Below are 22,177 nucleotides of genomic sequence, written 5' to 3'. Positions count from 1 at the left end.
TCTCTACTGCCGTAAACTTTGGTGCTTCCGCGTGATGACAGCTCTGCTGTGTTGTCATCCTCTAGATCCACTTCCATTAATTATATTGATTTTCATCATTTTTTTTAAACTTGTTTAGCTCTCAGATGTTGTAAAGAACAGGGTTTCCCATTTTAACCCAAGACAAACTGAAGAAATAGTATCAAAATTTCATATGGGTAAAATGAGGTGTGTAGGAGTAGAGACTGATGAGGCTTCTTGAGCTCGAATATCAGTGTTTGTGTAGAACTGGGTTACTAGAGAACCAATATTTCTTTCTGAAAGTGAAATTCCTTCTATGCTCTGTATAATGTTCCCTTAACTTATCACTAAATAGGCACAGGAAAGATCTTTTTCTCTCCCTTTTATTCTGGTTCATGATGCTTAGCTTTTCACTTCTATGTTTTTTTCCACCCCCCACCCCCCCCAATCTTGGTCATATTGCTGAAATTTCATACACATGCTGAAATTTTTTGTGATGAGTCAATGCATTTTCAAGCAGTGTCTTCAGGAATTCCTCGCGTGCAGCATATATGTCCTTTGCACAGACAGGTCATTTTACAGAAGGGCTTTAAGACAAATTTATGATCCAGCAGGGAAAAAAATAATATACATACATTCCTTTGCAAAAGATGCTAATCCAGCACTTCCTTCAGAAAATTGAACAGTTTTACGATTCTACCTTTTTTTTTAGAATGTGTTATTGTCTAAACCTTTAGACAGCACAGATCAGGAGCCAAAGGTTAACGATCTGCTATAAAATGGCAGACTGAGGAATTGGCAAGGTTGAGTGTAGATTTTCTGGGGTCGGGTAATATAAGGGTGAACAGCTCATTGTGGGGAGAGGGAGGGTGGAATATTAATAGTGATGTTGAAGGAGCTGGTTGAAAAGCCCATGTATGGAGGTTACTGTTGTGTCTGTGCACAACTACATATTGATTAAATAACAGCACATATGCGGGAGATAGCTTTAACTGGTGTACTCACATTGGAGTGAGAGAGGGAGAGAAAACAATGTGCACGCATAGATAGACAACTGTATGCGCAGACAATAGATCAATGTGTAGTGCTAAGGGGCGGTGGTCATTGCTCTAAAAGGAATAGATCCATACATTATACTTCCTCCCCTTTAGATTAATGCAACATAAAGCTGTATATGTACAAAACATTCAATTTCTCTTTCACAAACCATATTCCAAATAAACATGCCTTCACAACACCAGTTGATAGCTAACTTCACAGTACTAAAGATTCAGTCTTTAGGATGGGGCTCTGTTTCTTTCAGGATTGAACCTCCGGACCTGTGGAGTGGCATTAGGCAGCTGTCTTGTCTAGGACAACATTCTCGGTTTCTGGTGTCACGCTATCAGCGACATCATCACTGGAAGGTAAGTCCGGTGATTGTAATGTGTCTGTCTTGGATGCAATTGACTCAGGTGTGTTCTTTGGTAGAGCACCTAGTATCTGGTCCACATAATATCTCCATGTCTGATCTCCGACATCCATTTTGTACATCAGTGGTCCAATTCTTGTAGGCATCCTACCGAGTGTCCACTTCTCGGCAGACACGTGCTAGGACTTGCTTGTTCAATCTTGAAGCTCTTGCTGCTTCACTTGGCAACTGGCTGAGTTGCTTATTCTGTACTTCCCTCCGTAGGTCTGGTTTCAGGAGGTCTATGTGAAATCTCAGATTCTTGCTTGTGAACAGCATTGCAGGTGTTTGATTTGTCATTGTGTGAACAGAGTTCTGATACACAAAAAGGAAGTTGTCCACTTTCTGCTGTAGAGAAGTGTCCTCCTTGCCATTGCTTTAATGAACTTCTTGACGTTTTGGATAAACCTTTTAACTAACCCATTCGTTGCTGGATTGTGAGGAGCTGACTTGAAATGTCTGATGCAGTTTTTCTTTATGAACAGTTAGAATTCTCCTGACGTGTATTGTGGTGTGTTGTCACCCCCAATTTGTTCTGGTAAGCCATTCCTGGCCAAGATTGTCCTCAGAGCAGAAACAGTCTTTGCTGAGATGGTTGATTTCATTGATATAAGCTCCGACCATTTTGAATGAGCATCCACAGCAATCAGGAACATGGAATCCATGAATGACCCAGCAAAGTTAATATGTACTTTTTGTCATGGTGAAGACAGCCACTCCCACACAGGAACTTTCTGGCATCCTGAACAGCTTTTGGCCAAGTATTCAATCTGTTTATCTATTCCCTTCTCAAACACCTGATTAGCATTAAGCAGCTGTGACAGCCTCTGATTAGTGCTACCATTTGGGCTGCCATTGCTTGTTGATGCCACACTGAGAGCTTTGATCGAGTGCCAGTCTAGCTGGATTTTTCTCAACCATTCATATCTGAAAGGTGCTGGCCTTCCACTTTTAAATACATAAAGCTCTAACTGTTGTGTTTGATGTCCATACATCACATTTACTTTCATTTTGCCTTTTGGAGACACTTATTCACCTGTGTAAATCTTTAGCATCACTGAGGTCTTCTCTAATGGTATCTTAGAAAACACTCTGTTGTAGTCAGCTTCTGGAATTATGGACAAAGCTGACCCTGTATCCATCTCCATTTTCGGTTTTACACCAGACACATCTATTGTGATCCAGATGATTTTGTGATCTGCTTCAGTTATACTATGCAGTTCTAGACATGCATTTCACCTTTATCAGACTCTATGTTGTCTGCTTCTGTTTTACATTTGGTAACTTTATGCATTTGCTAAGTTTTGTGTTTGAGAATTTTCACTCAGTTGTGCTTTTTGTCTTCCTTGCACATTCTCTCTTTGTGACCTTGTCTGTGACACTTCTTGCAGACTTTCTTTGAACCAACAGTCATTTGTGTCATGGGAGGATTTGCCAGATCAATAACATCTTTGGGTTTTTGCACCATTCATGGACATTGTGTGCATTTCATATTATAACCTCCTTTTCTGTAGTGCTTCTGCATCCTTTGCTGCAGTCTCTAATGATATTGGAATGGTCAATGCCTGTTTTAAGGTTAGGTCTCTTTTGGACTGTAGCCTCTATTGAGTGCTTTGACATACAAGCCTGTCCCTTAATGCATTGGAAAGTCCATCTCTACAGTCACAGCACTGGGAAAGGTTGCACAGTTCTGCAATTTATTCAGAAATGTTTTCACCTTTTGACCAGTTCCTTTTGTAAAATCTAAATCTCTCAGTTATTGCCAGTGATTTAGGGCTCAAACGATTTTATAAATTTGTAACAATTTCATCAACATCTTGTTTTCTGGCTTTTCAGGGATTACTAGTTTGTGTAAGAGACTGTACGTCCTTGCACCAATTAAGCTAAGAATTTTAGGGGCTTTCCTTTGCTCCTCTATGTTGTTCACATTACAATATAGTTCAACCCTCTTGATATGAGACTCCCAGCCTTCATTAGCCCTATCAAATTCATCAACTTTCCCGACAGAAGCAATGGCCACGTTATTTTCACTTTAAATTCAGCACACCTTTCACTGTTACTATACACTGTACTCACGCCTTTGTTACTGCCTTCTCTGTACTGTTTAAGATAGATAGATAGATAGAGATACTTTATTGATCCCGAGAGAAATTGGGTTTCATTACAGCTGCACCAACCAAGAATAGAGCATAAATATAGCAATACAAAAACTACAATCAATCAAACAACAAAATGCTAACTATGCCAGATGGAAGTAAGTCCAGGACCAGCCTATTGGCTCAGGGTGTCTGACTCTCCACGGGAGGAGCTGCAAAGTTCGATGGCCACGGGCAGGAACAACCTCCCGTGACACCCAGTGTTGCATCTCGGTGGAATATGGCTGGAGTCCAACAGCAAAAAGTTCAATATCTGGACTACAAACACGTTCCTCGATCGTAATATGACCAGGATTGCACCATCCGTTGTTAACCAGAACAGTAAGCCCCCAACTCCTTTATGCTTACCACTCTCAGTGCACTTCTGGTCAGCCGGAACGGTCTGGAAGCCCTCCATGGAAACGTTTTGGTTGGGTATGTCCTCGTGCAGCCACATTTCAGTAAAACACATAACACTACTCACCCGCTGTTTCATCCAATAATTGTGCTGTAACTGTCGGTGCAATTCATGATATTTTCTGATATTCAGGTTTGTACTCGTCGCCAATTTATTATGTCTGTGCACAACTACATATCGATTAAATGAAAGCATGTGTGTGGGAGACGGCTTTAACTGGTGCATTCACATTACAGTGAGAGAAAGAGAGCAATGCGTATATGTAGACAGCAGCAAATTGTCTTGTGGTAGGCTAGGATTAAATCGGTGGGTTGCTGGGAGTTGCGGCTCATTGATTTAGAAGACCCTGTTCCACAAGTAAAAGACTTACACCATTCTCTTACGCAAAGGGGGGATAAAGTCCAAACTCATTCAACCATTCCTTATAATGCAGATACTCAATTCCTGCCAACATTCTTGTCTCAGAGCTAGTCTACAGCATTCTTAGGGGGGATGACGAGCAGCCAGAGGTCATGATACATGTGACATAGCTAAGGAAAGGGATGAGGTCCTGAAGAGAGAATATAGGGAGTTAGGTAGAAAGCTATAAAGCAGGAGCTCAAAAGTAGTAATCTCTGGATTGCTGCCTGTGCGATACACCAGTGAGGGTAAGAATAGGATGATATTGCTGGGGAAAAATTTCAGATTTGTGGATCGTTGGAATCTCTTCCGGGGAAGTTATGACCTATACAAAAGGGGCGGATTAGACTGAAATTGAGGGGTCCAGTATTCTAGAGCAAGAGCTGTTGGGAAGGGTTTAAACTAGGTTAGCAGAGGGATGGGAACCAGAGTGATAGATCAGAACATGGAACAGTTCAAGGTAGATAAAATGTGTAAAGGGACTGTGAGATTGGATGGGCAGTGGATACGTTCAGCTGGATGGGTTGAAATGTGTCTACTTTAACGCAAGAAGGATCAGGAACAAGGGTGATGAACTTGGTGCATGGATTAGCACATGGAATTACGACGCTGTCACAAAGGCAGGAAGGGCCACAGGATGTTCTGTGGTTTAGGTGTTTTGAAGGAGACAGGGAGGGAGGTGGAAGAGTTGGGGAGTGGCATTGCCAGATAGTGATAGTATTGCAGTCGCAAAAGGAAGGGCTTTGTGGAGGGATTCTCCACTGATTCAGAGTGGTGGATGTCAGAAACAGAAACAGGAAGTGAGCAAGCCCCCCTACCCCCATAGCAACAGGGACCCTGAAGAGCAGATTGGTAAGCAGATTTTGGAAAGCTACAAAAATAACAGGGGTTGTAATTATTGGGTCTCCAACTTCTCAAATATTGATTGGCACTTCTTTACTGAAAAAGGGTTAGATGGGGCAGAACTTGTTAGGTGTGCCCAGGAAGGATTCCTGACACAACATGTGGATAAGCTGACTAGTGAAGAGGCCACACTAGATCTGGTACCTGGCAATAGACCCGGGCAGCTCACAGATCTCTCAGTGAGTGAGCATTTCAGAGACAGCGACTACTGTGCATCTCTTTAGTTTTTAGCATAACCTTGGTTGGGGATAGGAGTAGGATATGGGGAAGTATTCGACAGGGGAAGAGTAAATTATGATGCTACTAGGCAGGAAGTTTATTTATTTACAGATACAGTGCAGAACAGGGCCTTCTGGCCCAACAAGTTGCAAAGCCCCCAGCAACCGACCTATTTAACCCTAGCCTAACCACAGGACAATTTACAATGATGAATTAACCTACTAACTTGTATGCTTTTGGACTGTGGGAGGAAACTGGAGCACCTGGAGGAAGCCCTTGCACACATGGGAAGATTGAATGAGCTTTTTTACAGAGGACTCTGGAACTGAACTCCAAACTCTGATGCTGTAATAGCATTGGGCTAACCGCCAACTTGAAAGCATAAATTAGGTATCAGATGTACTAGGGAAATGTACAATGGAAATGTGGAAGTTGTTTAGGGATCACTTGATTGGGGTTTGGGATATGTTTGTCTCACTGAGGCAGGGAAAGGAACCATGGATAACAAGAAGTGTGGAACATCTAGTCAAGATGTTCAGGGCTGAAATGACAGATGGAGTTTAATACAGACAAGTGTGAGGTATTGCACTTTGGAAGGACAAACCAAGGTAGAACATACAAGGTAAATGGTAGGGCACTGGGGAGTGCAGTAGCACAGAGGGATCTGGGAATACAGATACAAAATTCCCTAAAAGTGGCGTCACAGGTAGATAGGGTCATAAAGAGAGCTTTTGGTACATTGACCTTTATAAATCAAAGTATTGAGTATAAGAGTTGGAATGTTATGGTGAGGTTGAAAAAGGCATTGGTGAGGCCAAATTTGGAGTATTGTGTGCAGTTTTGGTCACTAAATTACAGGAAGGATATTAATAAGGTTGAAGGAGTGCAGAGAAGGTTTACAAGGATGTTGCTGGGACTTGAGAAACTGAGTTACAGAGAAAGGTTGAATAGGTTAGGACTTTATTTCCTGCAGCGTAGAAGAATGAGGGGAGATTTGATAGAGGTATATAAAATTATGATGGGTATAGATAGAGTGAATGCAAGCAGGCTTTTTCCACTGAGGCAAGGGGAGAAAAAAATCAGAGGACATGGGTTAAGGGTGAAGGGGGAGAAGTTTAAAGGGAACATTAGGGGGGGCTTCTTCACACAGAGAGTGGTGGGAGTGTGGAATGAGCTGCCAGATGAAGTGGTAAATGTGGGCTCACTTTTAACATTTAAGAAAAACTTGGACAGGTACATGGATGAGAGGTGTATGGAGGGATATGGTCCAGGTGCAGGTCAGTGGGACTAGGCAGAAAAATGGTTCGGCACAGCCAAGAAGGGCCAAAAGGCCTGTTTCTGTGCTGTAATGTTCTATGGTTCTATATTCTATGGTAAGAGAAAGAAAGAAGCGTGCTTATGGTTTAGGAAACAAAAGTCAAACAGCACTCTTGAGAGTAGCCAAGAAGGATCTTAAGAAGGACTTAGGAGAGCTAGAGGGGCACATGAGAAGGCCTTGGCAAGTAGGATTAAGGGAGACCCCAGGGTCATCTACATGTGCATGAAGAACAGGAGAATAACTTGAGTGGGGGTAGGACCGATCAGGGATAAAAGAGGAAACGTGCCTGGAGATGAGGAAGGTAGCCAGTGAGATGCACTGTGTTAGCTGACAACTAAGTCACACTGTGGCTTTCACTGTCTCAGCCAATGAATTACATTGTGTCAAATGTGTTGAACCATCTACCAATGAAGGTTAGGATTACATGTGGTCAAATGATTCGATTAATATCTGGAGTTCTGAAGCACTGATCCAGGAACAAGAGTTTGAATTCCATCATACCGCCTGGGAATTTAAACCCAAGGAATTCAACAAATCTGGAATTTGAAAAATGTCGTAGTTTCTAAAATAGTGACCATGAAACTATCAGATTGTTGTAAAAACACATGTTTCGCTAATGTCCTTCAGGAAAGGAAGATTGACATCCTTAATCTGTATGGCCTGTTTATGATTTGAGATCCAACCCACTGTCTCCTGACTTTTGACCTTGGACAATAAATGATTGACAGGAAATGTTGGCTTTTCCAGCAACAACATCATCCAATGAAATGTCACAAAATTTCACTGCCTTGAACAATAGGTTGATCAGTCAGCCGGTGAGTAGACAAGAGAATAGGATTTACACAAGGACTCACAATAAACAGTCCATGTTATAAACAGAGAAAATATTGAGCAACCTATTTAAGCAACATATTACAGAAATTAGTCTAAGAGTTTATTTTAAGAGCTCATACGTTACAACAAGAATAACTCATGCAATCTCTCCCAACAGAAGCATTATCGCTCCCCGTCAAAATACCTTGAGTGCAGGATTGATGACTGATACAAATTTGATGGATCAAACTTGATTTGGCCAACTGCCCAAACTCTCTGGCATTAGACCATAAACACAGGAGATTATGCAGAAGCTGGAAATCAGAGCAACAAGACCATAAAACATAGAAGCAGAATTAGGCCATTTGGCTCATCAAGTCTGTTCTGCCATTCAATCATGGCTGATCCTTGTTTCCCCTCCTCAGTCCCACTCCCCAGCCTTTTTCCTGTAACCTTTGATCCCATGTCCAATCATGAACTTATCAAGCTCTGCCTTAAATACACCCAGTGACCTGGCCTCCACAGCTGCCTGTGGTAACAAATTCCACAAATTCACCATCCTCTGACTAAAGAAATTTCTCTGCATCTCTGTTTTAAATGGACACTCCTCTACCCTTAGGCTGTGCCCTCTTGTCCTAGACTCCCCCACCATGGGAAACATCCTTTCCACATCTACACCGTCTAGGCCTTTCAACTTTTGAAAGGTTTCAATGAGATCTCCCCCTTTTTTTTCTAAATTCCAGTGAGCACTGACCCAGCATTATCAAACATTCCCAGAATCATCCTTGAGACCCTCTTCTGCACCCTCACCAATGCCAGCACATCTTTTCTTAGATGAGGAGACCAAAACTCTTCAAAATACTCAAGGTGAGGCCTCACCAGTGCCTTAAAAAGCCTCAGCATCACACCTCTGCTCTTGTATTCTAGACCTCTTGAAATGAATGCTAACATTGCATTTGCCTTCCTCACCACTGACTTAATCTGCAAATTAACCCTAGGGTGTTCTGCAGAACACAAGGACTTCCAAGTCCCTTTGCATCTCAGATTTGTGGCTTTTTTTCCCCATTTAGAAAATAGTCTGTACATTTATTTCTACTACCAAAGTGAATGACCATGCATTTTCCAACATTGTATTTCATTTGCCACTTTCCTGCCTATTCTCCTAATCTGTACAAGTTCTTCTGCAGCCGACCTGTTTCCTCAACACTACCTGCTCATCCACCAATCTAATACAAACAGGTCTAACATGCTGGAGGAACTCAGCAGGTCAGGCAGCATAAATGGAGGGGAATAAACAGTCAATGATTTGGGCTGAGATCTTTCTTCAAGACTTGAAAGTAAGGTGAAGGAAGGTGTACACCTTACACCTTACAGCTTATGCCCCACCTCCCCCTCCTACCCCATCCGTTATTTATTTATATACACACATTCTTTTCCTCTCTCTCCTTTTTCTCCCTCTGTCCCTCTGACTATACCCCTTGCCCATCCTCTGGGTTCCCCCTCCCACTTTTCCTTCTCCCTGGGCCTCCTGTCCCATGACCCTCTCGTATCCCTTTTTCCAATCACCTGTCCAGCTCTTGGCTCCATCCCTCCCCCTCCTGTTTTCTCCTATCATTTTGGATCTCCCCCTCCCCCTCCCACTTTCAAATCCCTTACTCACTCTTCCTTCAGTTAGTCCTGACGAAGGGTCTCGGCCCGAAACGTCGACTGCACCTCTTCCTAGAGATGCTGCCTGGCCTGCTGCGTTCACCAGGAGCAACTTTGATGTGTGTTGCTTGAATTTCCAGCATCTGCAGAATTCCTCGTGTTGGAGGAAGCCAGAATCTCTCTTCCACCTCCCAGCCATGTTCCCTCTCACTTGGTTTTACATATCATCTGCCAGTTTGTACTGATACCCCTCCTTCTTATTCTGGCTTCTTCCCCCTTCCTTTGCCGTCCTAATGAACTGGCCCCAAACGTTGACTCTTTATTCCTCTCCATAGATGCTGCCTGGCTTGTTGTGTTCCACCAGCATCTTGTGTGTGTTGCTCGGCATTAGGTCATGCCCGGCCTTACCCACCTCTGTCCCTCAGCTTTTCCTCCCTCAGCGCGGTGCCAGCTCTGGCCTTGGGCGACCTAACCTGAAGCTGCATCTCTGATGTATTTTGATGGTCTTTTGACAGGTTGCCATTTTCATAAGGCTCTGAATATTTTTTAGTGATAATCAGAGACATTTAAAAGCAGCACAAATAAGAAAACAAGAGCAGGAGTAGGTCACACGCCCCTCTAGGCTGCCCAGCCATTCAGTATGATCATGCTTGATCGTTATTGGTCTCAACCCCTCTGAGAGAAGACATTTCTACGTATTTTAAAATTCTAAGTGATTGCCTATTATTTGTAGCTGTGTCCTCTTGTTCATGACCCTACCACTAAGCTTACATTATTTAAATCTAGATTTTAAATTATTAATAACACATGCAATGAAAAGCGCTTCGAAGTCTTATGAGGTAATTAAAACATAAAAATAAGGAGTGGAATAAGTGGACCTCTTTCATCACTTGTCTCTTCTTCTCTTCTCGGGCTCGGTGATCCCAGTAGAGTGAATGGGGGTTCTGGTACCGTGCTGGCACCTGACTCCAGCTTATCTCTGTCTTCCACGTTTTACCTGAAAACAAGGGGTGAGCTGAACGCTAAGAGCTCTAAATCTATCAGTTCTCCACAGAGCAGCCGGCTAAAGGACTAGGTGGCATGGTAACATAATGGTTATCACAATACTTCACAGCACCAGCGATCACCGTGGTTCAGTCCCTGCCGCTCCTGGCAAGGAGTTTGTATCTTCTCTCTGTGACTGGGTGGGTGTCCTCCCACACTCCAAGGACATACGGATTAGTGTGGGTACACTATATTGGTGCAGGAAGCATATCGGCACTCGTGGGCTGCCCCCAGCACATTCTCAGACTGTGTTGGTCGTTGACGGGAAAGATATCTTTCACTGTATGTTTTGATGTACATGTGACAAATAAAGCTAACCTTTAAAGGCAAGTACAATTAGGTTGAATGTGTACTTGAGATCAGCCCTGGTCATGTATAGTAACATGTGTACCAGTGCTGCTGGAATTGACCTGTCGTCTCCATTCTGGCTGGAAAACCATTCTCAACTTATAGAGCAATGCAATCAGTATAAGACCAGAAGGCATAAGAGCAGTATTAAGCCATTTGGGCCATCTGGTCTGCTGCACCATTCATCATGCCTTTCAACCCCATTTTTCTGCCTTCTCCCCATAACCTTTGACGCCTTTACTAATCAAGAATATATTAACCCCTGCTTTAAATATACCCAATGACTTGGATTCTGAGAAGATTTGATTGGGTAGACCACAATATAGAAGCAAAATTAGGCCATTCGGCCCATTGAGCCTGCTCTGCTATTTTATCATGGCTGATCAAATTTTCCTCTCAGCCACAATCTCCTGCTTTCTCCCCATATTGCTTCCTGGCCCGACCAATCAAAGAATCTGTCAACCTCTGCATTAAATATACATAAAGACTTGGCCTCAACAGCTGTCTGTGGCAAAGAATTTCATAGATTCACCACTCTCTGGCTAAAGAAATTCCTCTTCATCTCTGTTCTAAAAGGACGGTCCTGTATTCAGACTCACTGGTCACAGTGCTTTATAAAGTCTCAACATTACATCCTTACTTTTATTTTCTTGTCCTCTTGAAATAAATGCTAACATTGCATTTGCCTTCTTCACCACAGACTCAACCTGTAAATTGCTCTTTAGGGAATCCTGCACAAGGACTCCCAAGACCCTTTGCACCTCAGTTTTTTGTAATTTCTCTCCATTTAGAAAATAGTCATAGGAAATATATTTCCCATAGGAAATAACATAGAACATAGAATAGTACTACACAGTACAGGGCCTTCGGCCCACAAGGTTGTGCTGACCCTCAAACGCTGCCTCCCATATAACCCCCCCAACCTTAAATTCCTCCATATACCTGTCTAGTAGTCTCTTAAACTTCACTAGTGTATCTGCCTCCACCACTGACCCAGGCAGTGCATTCCACGCACCAACCGCTCTGTGAGTAAAAATCCTTCCTCTAATATCCCCTTTGAACTTCCCACCCCTTACCTTAAAGCCATGTCCTCTTGTATTGAGCAGTGGTGCCCTGGGGAAGAGGCGCTGGCTATCCACCCTATCTATTCCTCTTATTATTTTGTACACCTCTATCATGTCTCCTCTCAACCTCCTTCTCTCCAAAGAGTAAAGCCCTATCTCCCTTAATCTCTGATCATAATGCACACTTTCTAAACCAGGCAGCATCCTGGTAAATCTCCTCTGTACCCTTTCCAATGTTTCCACATCCTTCCTATAGTGAGGTGACCAGAACTGGACACAGTACTCCAAGAGTGGTCTAACCAGAGTTTTATAGAGCTGCATCATTACCTCGCGACTCTTAAACTCTATCCCTCGACTTATGAAAGCTAACACCCCATAAGCTTTCTTAACTAAACTATCTACCTCTGAGGCAACTTCCAGGGATCTGTGGACATGTACCCCCAGAGCCCTCTGCTCTTCCACACTACCAAGTATCCTACCATTTACTTGGTACTCTGCCTTGGAGTTTGTCCTTCCAAAATGTACCACCTCACACTTCTCCGGTTTGAACTCCATCTGCCACTTCTCAGCCCGCTTCTGCATCCTATCAATGTCTCTCTGCAATCTTCGACAATCCTCTACACTATCTACAACACCACCAATCTTTGTGTTGTCTGCAAACTTGCCAACCCACCCTTCTACCCCCACATCCAGGTCATTAATAAAAATCACAAAAAGTAGAGGTCTCAGAGCAGATACTTGTGGGACACCACTAGTCACAATCCTCCAATCTGAATGTACTCCCTCCACCACCACCCTCTGCCTTCTGCAGGCAAGCCAATTCTGAATCCACCTGGCCAAACTTCCTTGGATCCCATGCCTTCTGACTTTCTGAATAAGCCTACCGTGTGGAACCTTGTCAAATGCCTTACTAAAATCCATATAGATCACATCCACTGCACTACCCTCATCTATATGCCTGGTCACCTCCTCAAAGAACTCTATCAGGCTTGTTAGACATGATCTGCCCTTCACAAAGCCATGCTGACTGTCCCTGATCAGACCATGATTCTCTAAATGTCCATAGATCCTGTCTCTAAGAATCTTTTCCAACAGCTTTCCCACCACAGACATAAGGCTCACTGGTCTATAATTACCCGGACTATCCCTACTACCTTTTTTGATCAAGGGGACAACATTTGCTTCCCTCCAATCCTCCGGTACCATTCCCGTGGACAACGAGGACATAAAGATCCTAGCCAGAGGCTCTGCAATCTCTTCTCTTGCCTCGTGGAGCAGCCTGGGGAATATTCCGTCAGGCCCCGGGGACTTACCTGTTCTAATGTATTTTAACAACTCCAACACCTCCTCTCCCTTAATAGCAACATGCTCCAGAACATCAACCTTCACATAATTGAAGAATGCCTTGGGGTTTTCCTTTACCCTACTCATCAAGGCCTTCTCATGCCCCCTTCTTGCTCTCCTCAGCCCCTTCTTAAGCTCCTTTCTTGCTTCCCTATATTCCTCAATAGACCCATCTTTCCATATCCTTTCCATATCCACTCTGTCAAGGACTTTCACCATTTAATCGGTTTCAATTAGGTCACACGTCATTCTTCTGAATTCTAGTGAATACAGGTGCAGAACCATCAAACACCCTTCATGTGACAAGCCATTCAATCCTGGAATCACTTTCGTAAAGCTCCTTTGAACCCTCCTCAGCACATTCTTTCTAAGATAAGGGGACCAAACCTCTGCACAATACTCCAAGTGAGGTCTCACCAGTGCTTTATAAAGTCTCAACATTATATCCTTACTTTTATTTTCTGGTCCTCTTGAAATGAATGCTAACATTGCATTTGCCTTCTTCACCACAGACTCAACCTACAAATTAACCTTTAGGAAATCCTGAACAAGGACTCCCAAGTCCCTTTGCACCTCAGTTTTTTGTATTTTCTCTCCATTTAGAAAATAGTCAACCCTTTCATTTCTTCTATCAAAGTGCATGACCATATATTTCCTGACACTGTTTTGCATCTGCCATTTCTTTGCCCATTTTCTTAATCTGTCCAAGTTCCCTCTACTTCCTCAAAACTACCTGCCCCTTCACCTATTTTTGTATCATCTGCAAACTTTGTGACAAAGCTGGATGTTTCTGATTGGAGAATGAAGAAACTTTAGGCCGTGTTCAGAGGATGAGCAGTCAGCAATTAATTCTGAGATTTAAAAATATGTATATTTTTACTTAGAGGATTGTGAAGTTCTGGAATTCTTTCATGCAGGATGCTGTGGTTGCTCAGTCACTCGGATGGAGGTTGGTGCAAGGGAATAGATGGAGTGTGTGGCCTTTGTACAGAAACTGGATTAAGAAGCTTCAAAACAGAAAACTGTGCATGAAATAGTGAAATCCAATTAAAAATAGCTTCAATATGGATTTTCAGTCAGAAGAAAATACATGTCCTGTCAGGGGACAGTTTCGCCACAGCTTTGTTTAAAAGAACTTTAATTATGTTTTGATTGGTCGAGACATGAGTGAATTTGCTAAAGTTGCAATTTTCTAACACAGACAGTAGCACTTTACCAGATGTTTGGCTTTATTCATGATCAATTCTTTGCTGATTTATCCCTCCAATTTTATGCCTCTTCTTACCGTAGTTCCATAATTGTACTGGGATCGCAAGATCAGATTTTCTTTAGTGACAGCCAACAGGATGACCATCATAAGAGTAACCACAACCCCAAAGTATCAGGTTCCATGCTCATCTGGTCCTTTTATGGTCTAATGACATTCCAAGACAAATTCTTGCTCTAACTGTCTCAACTATTGTTCTGGTTCAGATTGGTTACCTCAGCGAAAGCTGTGGGCTGACCTTGGGATTTCCTGGGCTTAGTTATTCATTGGATAAAGCCACTGCTAAACCTCAAAAATTAATAACTAACCTAATTTCATTCATCTGAGTTTTTCACACAGATGAAATCCTATCCATTTCTGCCAGAGAGAAAGAATAACATAAAAATTATTGATATGTTTTGACTATGAGCAATGTCTTGGTACAATAGTCAACTTTGTACTCACTGATCAACATTGACTTCCAGTGAAGTAATGTCTTGGTTTTAAAATTCTAACCCTCATTTTCAAATCCCTTTAGGGTCTTGCTTTGCTATTTATTTATTTCAAAGGTTATATTCTTTAATATCTCTGCACTCCACTCATTCTGACCACTTGATCATCCCCTGTTTCAGTCCCCTCAGTATTTGCAACCACAACTTCATCTGCCAAGTCTCTAAGCTGTGAAACGCCTGCCTAAATCACTTTGGCCCACATCTATCTTTTCCATCTTTAAGACGTTTCTTAAAACCCGCTTCTTTGACCAAATCAATACACTTCTTTATCTTTGCTTATTTGACTTTCCATATCTTCTTTATTCTTGTTTGACAATGCAGCTGTTAAGTGATTGAGATATTTTTGCTGCATTAAAAATGCTTTATAAACAGAGTTGTGAAGTAGGTTTGTTCTGAGGACTAAAACAGCCACACAGAAGCTGTGAATAAGAAATATAGAAGTGTTTATTTACACAGCAAACTTCCAGGAGAGAGAGGGTCCAGGAGAATCCAAGAGATTTCACTCTTCTGACACAATGTTTTATAATTTAACAATAAATGATTAACCTCAATTCAATTACTACAATCACTTAGCTTTAACATTTGGACTATTCTCAGATAAATTTATAGAGTTATGTTTTTGCAGTGGTAGTACATCCCAACTACAGAATTCCTTTGAATAATAAATAAATAAAATTCAAAGGCCTCTTTTAGTACAAGCTCTATGTGCCAGAATAGATGAGTTTTGTTCTAATGCTTAAGGATGGCTCCTTGGATATACAACCAACCAGGACCACCAGGTTCAAGAACAGTTACTACCCCTCAACCATCAGGCTCTTAAGCGGAAGGGGATAGTTACACTCATCATGCTGTTATATTTTTACTTCATGCTTGTTACTCATTACCTGCATTTGCATGGTTTGGTCACTGTTTACAGTTTATAGATCCTATTTACAGTTACTATTCTATAGATTTGCTAAGTATGCCTGCAGAAAAGAATCTCAGGGTTGTATGTGGTGACATGTGTGTACTCTGATAATAAATTTTACTTTGAACTTTGAGCTTTGAAATGGTGCGTACTACAGGAGTACCATAGAGAGGGTCCTGGATGGCTGCATCATTGAGTGTTATGGAAGATGCGAGGCACTGTCGGATCTTGGTAAGATCCTACAGTGGAGAACTGGGGGTTCCCTCTCCTTTTTGTGACATTTACTGGGACCGTTACAGACAAAGGGCCCAAAGCATTGTTGAGGATCCCTACCACCCATCCCACCATCTCTTTAACCGACCGGTCAGCAAGGTGGTACAGGAGTATCAGGGCCAGGACTGCCAGATTAGGTAACAATTTCCTCCCCCAGTCTGTGAGACTAATGAATACCCTGCCACCACTGAGATCTTGTCACTTTGACGGCGAGCTGTTTACTGTTCACTGTTCTGTTTACCTGTGCTGTGCACTACATGCATTTTATTTTTATTTACTTTTATTTAGAGATACTGTGTTGAATCACAGAACAGTTTACAACGACCTACTATACCTACCAACCAGGAGGAAACCGGAGCACCTGGAGGAAACCCACATGCGCATGGGAAAGAATGTAGGAACTTGCGTACAGAGGACGCGGGAATTGAACTCCAAACTCCACACCCTGAGCTGTAATAGCTATGCTACTGTGGCGTCCCACAAATACAATACACAAAAACAAATACAATTTTGAATTATATTTTATTAACTTATTTGGTGTAACATTTTGTCTTATTTGTTTGTGTAGTATATGTATTGTGGTTGCACTGTGGCCTGGAAGAATGTTGTTTCATTTGGTTGTACATAGGTACAGTCAGATGACAATAGACTTGAACTTGCAAACAGATCTGTCCTGAAATGTGCATCTAGTGGCAGAGATACACCTTTAGCAGGCATGTTCATCTATTGTCTTTCCCCACCTAGTTTCAATAGGTCAGAATCAGAATGATTGGTTTCACTAGCCACAGGTATCATTTGAAAATTAAATTGGGTATAGGTTTTATTTCTTGAAGACTGGTTCTCTTTTTTGTCAATCCATAATTAAGATAGAATGAGGGGTGATCTCATTGAAACTTAACGAATGTCGGAAGGCTTCGATAGAGGGGATGTGGAGAGGATGTTTCCTGTGGTAGAGGGGGTCTTAGACCAGAGGACACAGCTTCAGAATAGAGGGGAGTCATTTTAGAATGGGGATGAGGAGGAATTTCTTTAGCCAGAGAGTGGTGAATTTGTTGAACCTGTTGCCACAGGTGGCTGTGGAGGCCAAGTCATTGTGTATATTTAAGGCAGAAGCTGATAGATTATTGATTATTCTGGGCATGTAGGGATACGGAGAGCAGACGGGAGATTGGGACTGAGAGGGAGAGTGGATCGGCTATGGTAGAATAGTGGAGAACATACTCAATGGGCCAAATGGCTTAATTCTGCTCCTACATCTTATGGTCTAACAGGTTTAATTTGATGTGAGCTACATCACATTAACCTGTTAGATCTTGGATCAGCCTGTACAGCCACCAACAGACAGCCACTTAGGACAGGGTTCCCAACCTTTTTGATGCCATGGACCAATACCATTAAGCAAGGGGTCCTTGCACCCCAGATTGGGAACCCTTGCCTTAGAAGAACATCATACTGGACTTGAGAGATTGTGTCATTACTATTACTGTTGAGCTGCCTGCACTTGCCCTTACTCCCACCCTGCACCACACTAGTCATGTAAGAGTGCAAACCATTTTCAGCCATACAGCTCTCAGGAACCTTGAGGCCTCCATTCTGTGATTAATGTATGAGTGAGTAGGAGTGCTCGATGACTTTAGAGTTAATGACATGGCTGTTCCAGCCTATAGAAGCGCATTTCATTTTGTAGGAACATCACATCCTACACATAAGCTGTTGTTTATATCATTTCCTGGGTGGTTTAGTTCTTAATCTATTTGAAGCAAATTGTGGAATGACGTACATCTCCATCCACTCTTTACTTGCCCTTGAAAGAGCAATATCTGTGAGTCTTTTGATAATATTGGTAAACATTTAGTAGAAATATTTTGAAGGAAGTTTAAGCTTATCTTTATGCCATGAGCTTACTGTTGTTTACACTGTGTAGTTATGGAATGTTGCATATGTGTACTACCCTGGTTAACACCAGTTGTGAGAATAATCAACTGTATTAGTATATTTAGGCATGTGACAATTCTACATTGAATTTAATATGTATTTTATTTTACTCTCTGCAGCTTCACAGAGAAGAAATCTCATTAAAAACTCCGAAGAAAGCTTTTGTCTCGGGTGATTTTCGTGAAGTTATTTAGCTCACTGCATAGCTGTGTACATACACGCAATGAGGTCAGTAGAGTGAAGATTGAAGACTTAGCTTGTCTTCAAAGACATTGCCCACAGACTGGAGTCTTGTCTGAATGCCATAGACAATAATGTCAACTTCTGACCAGAACAACGTCTATCGCCAAGACCTGGAGTCAGGTCAGATTGTGGTGTGTCAATCACATCATCGCGACACTCAAGCAAAAAACCACAAATAGCATATCTGCAGCATGAACCCATGCAAAAGCTGAAGTTTCAAGAAAGAGAGCAGCCTGTGCTAAATGTGAAGTTGAGATGCAAATGGAAAAGGCACATATAGAGGCTACATTAAGTGCACTGAAGGAAGAGTGTGGAGCTGAGGTTGCCTCAGCAGAGCCAAAGGTGTATTGAACAGCAGCTGACTTAGTGAGTTTGAATGATTTAAGGTGGACACGACGATGCTTCAGGTAACCTGCTGGACTAAAGATCATTTTCAAATAAGAAGTTCTTTGTGAGGTATTCTTTGCTATATTATAACACACAGGTTTGTGAATGTTGGGGTCTGTATCTGCCTTGTGTGATTTAAGCTGGTTATTGATTGAGATCAATGAGCCATAAATTACCAGTTGTCAATTGAGGGAAGAGGGCAATAAATGGATGCTGGCTTGGAGCAGAGCCAAGAAGAAGATGATAAAGGTCAGTCACATGACCCATAGCCAATAACACCAAAATGCAACATTTGAGTTGGTAAGGAATGAATATATAAGCAGAGAATTTGAGTGTGTTTGGAGTGGATGACACTCCAGAGACCCACCATTGTGAATGTGGAGATTTGAAACAGGACGTTGAAGAACACATGTTCAACAGAGACTCCTTTTTACTAATATTACCTTTTCTATTCTTTGACTGTTCATGGTGGGCCAGGAAAACTTAGAGGGTGTGCATACAGGTATTCGGTTGTCTAAATTCACATGTTCTTCTGTTGAGACAATAAAGGTAGGGGTGTATGGGGTGTCAGAGAGGGGTAGCACCTCTGGTGGGGGAACATGTTGTGTCCTTTTCAGGGCGGTTTGACCACCTTTGGTTCCCACCTGGCACTCAGCTCTCACCTGTGGCTCCTTGTAGCTGTTTGCATGCGACAGCGGCCACAACCCGGGCAACGGCTTTGACAAGCCAGCTAAACCAGGTGAGGGTGGCCAACGGGTCTCAAACCCTCAGTGAGATAGGGAGATGCCTATCCCAGCATGTGAAGGCAGACTCTGGCGGATTGAGCGGATGAGACCAATGGAAGGTCCAACGGTCAAAAAGGCGGTCTCTGCAAGTGTTGTGGAATGTGTAGAGCACAACAAGACACAGAAGACGTCCTGGTCATCCACTGTGCCTAGTCCCATCTCCAGCCGTCTTGACTCTGTCTTACCACTGGATCCAGATGGGAATTGGGAAGAGAGAGTGAGGCTGACGCTGCGCAACTCTCCCTCACTTAAATCCAAATCAAGCGCTAGTCTCGTCTTCATCGACGATGACGATGGATGAACTTGTTGGTAATTAGAGATTCTCTCTGTGCCTCCCTGATCATTATTACTAAGGGGAAGGTCCTTGTAATGATGTCAAGCTTTTGCAATGCTGTGAAAGGATTAATACCCAAACCCAGCAAAGAGCTAGACCTTCTGTATAAGTGGCTTGGTGGGGAGTCACTGCAACATGCAAGAAGGGTTAGGGCAATTCACATTAATAATCCAGCTACAGGTTTACAAATACTGTGGCAGAGGCTGGACAAGTGATTCGGCTCTCCAGAGGCAATTGAAGAATCTCTCTTCAGTAGACTTAGGCTCTCACTCAAAGAACCATAGAAGTTTAGTAGCTTGCAGATCTGTTGCGGAATTGCAAGCCACAAAAAAATGAGGATTATCTACTTGGATTGAGTTGCTTGGATACTGCAAGATGATTAAATCCTATGGCGGAGAAAGTATTGAATAATATCCAAGAATGGTGGATAACTGAAGGTTTCAGGTATAAAATGAAACATCATGCCCCTATCTGGTATTTCCATTCTTTGTGGAATTTGTCTAGTGCCACGCAGAAATGCAAAATGCCCCTAGCTTTATGCTCTCAACGTCTGACAGCACCTTATTTAAAGAGAGGTCTCCAGAAAAAGCATGGAAAACCAAAACCCATATCACAGTCAGCAAAACTGAATTAGAAAACTCTGTCATTAACCCAATAGATAATGTCCTGTCCATAAGAAACCTCACTCTTTAAAGAAATACAGAGGATTCAGAGAGAACCACTTCCAGACTGGAAAAACTTTCTAAAGGAGCACTCAATAGGTTTCAAATGTTGTGCTTCAATAGCACATAAAGCAAAAGTCTGTAAAGCTAGCAGACGCTGCATGGAGCGCAACAGTGGCCAGTAACCTGAAATATTCAGGGCCAGTAACCTGAGCTACTCAGGGCCAGTAACCTGAGCTGTTACTGGTTCTAGCACACCTGTAGCAGAGCACAGTGGGGTGCCTGCTAAGCAACCTTCTGAGATAGATACTTCCTCATGCGCAGAGGTGTGCAGGAAAGGCTTCAAGGCAAATCCTGCTCGAAACTATGTCTAGACAGCATCTACTCTAAAGGACATCCTGAGCATAAGATAAAGGCATATGTGATAATAGATGATCAGAGCAATGTGTCACTTGCAAAATCAAAATTCTTTGATGTGGTATGGTGGTTATCTGTCATGTCCAACGATGACAGGAAACCTGTGCAGGAGAGTTTTTAACGTGGAAAAGCCTTTGCACTGGGGCAGTTCCACTCTCTCGACCTTGGAGGTACAGGACTAGTGGTACAAGTAGATGTCACATCCCGGGTCTTCCTTCGTTGCAGTGGATGACCATGAATCCTTCTGTACCTTGTCATGTCCTTCGCTCCCCATGCAGAACCGCCTTCCTGGACGTAGGATCTCACTGTAGATCGCATCTGCCCAGTCTGCCGGAACTGTTTTTGCATGCTAGCATGGACATGTCCCTATCTCTCTGCAGTATGTGTGCTGCCAGCTGCCCTCCTCTGGCTTAGTCCTCTTGTCGAAGCGGTGTACTGGAGTGCGGCCACTGTCACATGCAAAGAGCTACTTGGAGCCACAGGTGGGAGATCAGTGTCTGGTGGGAACCAGAGGTGCGTGAGCTGCCCTAGTTTGGACGCGACCAGCCCCTTCATCACAAGTGCCTGGACACGTTCTTTGACATATTCAGTATTCAATGTTTTGTTTCCCCATACACTCTAAAACCTGCTCTAGAGCATAAGAATTTGCTGGAAGGACAGCCAATGTACTTGTCGTGGAGTCAATGTGAGTGGAGATCTGCTTACCCTTGCCAACCCTCATTGAGTGTAACCATACTCCCAACAACAGGGATGAAATCCCAACTTCTAAAGCTACATGCTGTCATTCACATCTTAAGGCCATAGCTGACAAGATCGTCCCCCCCACTTGAGGTGATTCTCCTGTTATTTGGCAGAGACACCACCCATGCACGTAAGGTACGAGAACAGCACAGTAGTCGACACAATGCACCTTATGGTCAACGAGTGGACCTGGATTGTGTCATAGTGAGTGAGCTCTGCCTTGGCAGTTCTCATCAGTCCACTGTCAGCACAATGTCCTGGAGAGTAGTTGCCCAAGTCATTTCAGACCCTGTACAAGTAGAATCTATATGAAAGGAAAGATTGCAAACCAAGTACCTTGACCTGCTTACCTCTGCTCAACCTGACTTAGGCAAGCTGGTCTTCTGTCACTCGGAAAACGATTCTAAGATGAAACCTTCCATTGTAGATGAGGGCTGACTTTGAATCATGAACAAAGAGTTTGGCAAAGATGAGTCAAACAGTTGAGGAACTCCTCTTCCTTTCCACTCTCCATAACAACTGCTTTCAAACAGACAACAGACCCTTAGTCAACTCATGCCCCTCGGTCACACATTGAGAAGAGAACCAGAAGTGGATGGTAATTACATGGAGTTCTTGACGATACACTTCAGG

The sequence above is a fragment of the Mobula birostris genome, chromosome 4, assembly GCF_030028105.1.
Source record: "Mobula birostris isolate sMobBir1 chromosome 4, sMobBir1.hap1, whole genome shotgun sequence".
In the NCBI taxonomy this organism is placed as follows: Eukaryota; Metazoa; Chordata; class Chondrichthyes; order Myliobatiformes; family Myliobatidae; genus Mobula; species Mobula birostris.
Note: the sequence above shows the minus strand (reverse complement) of the source record.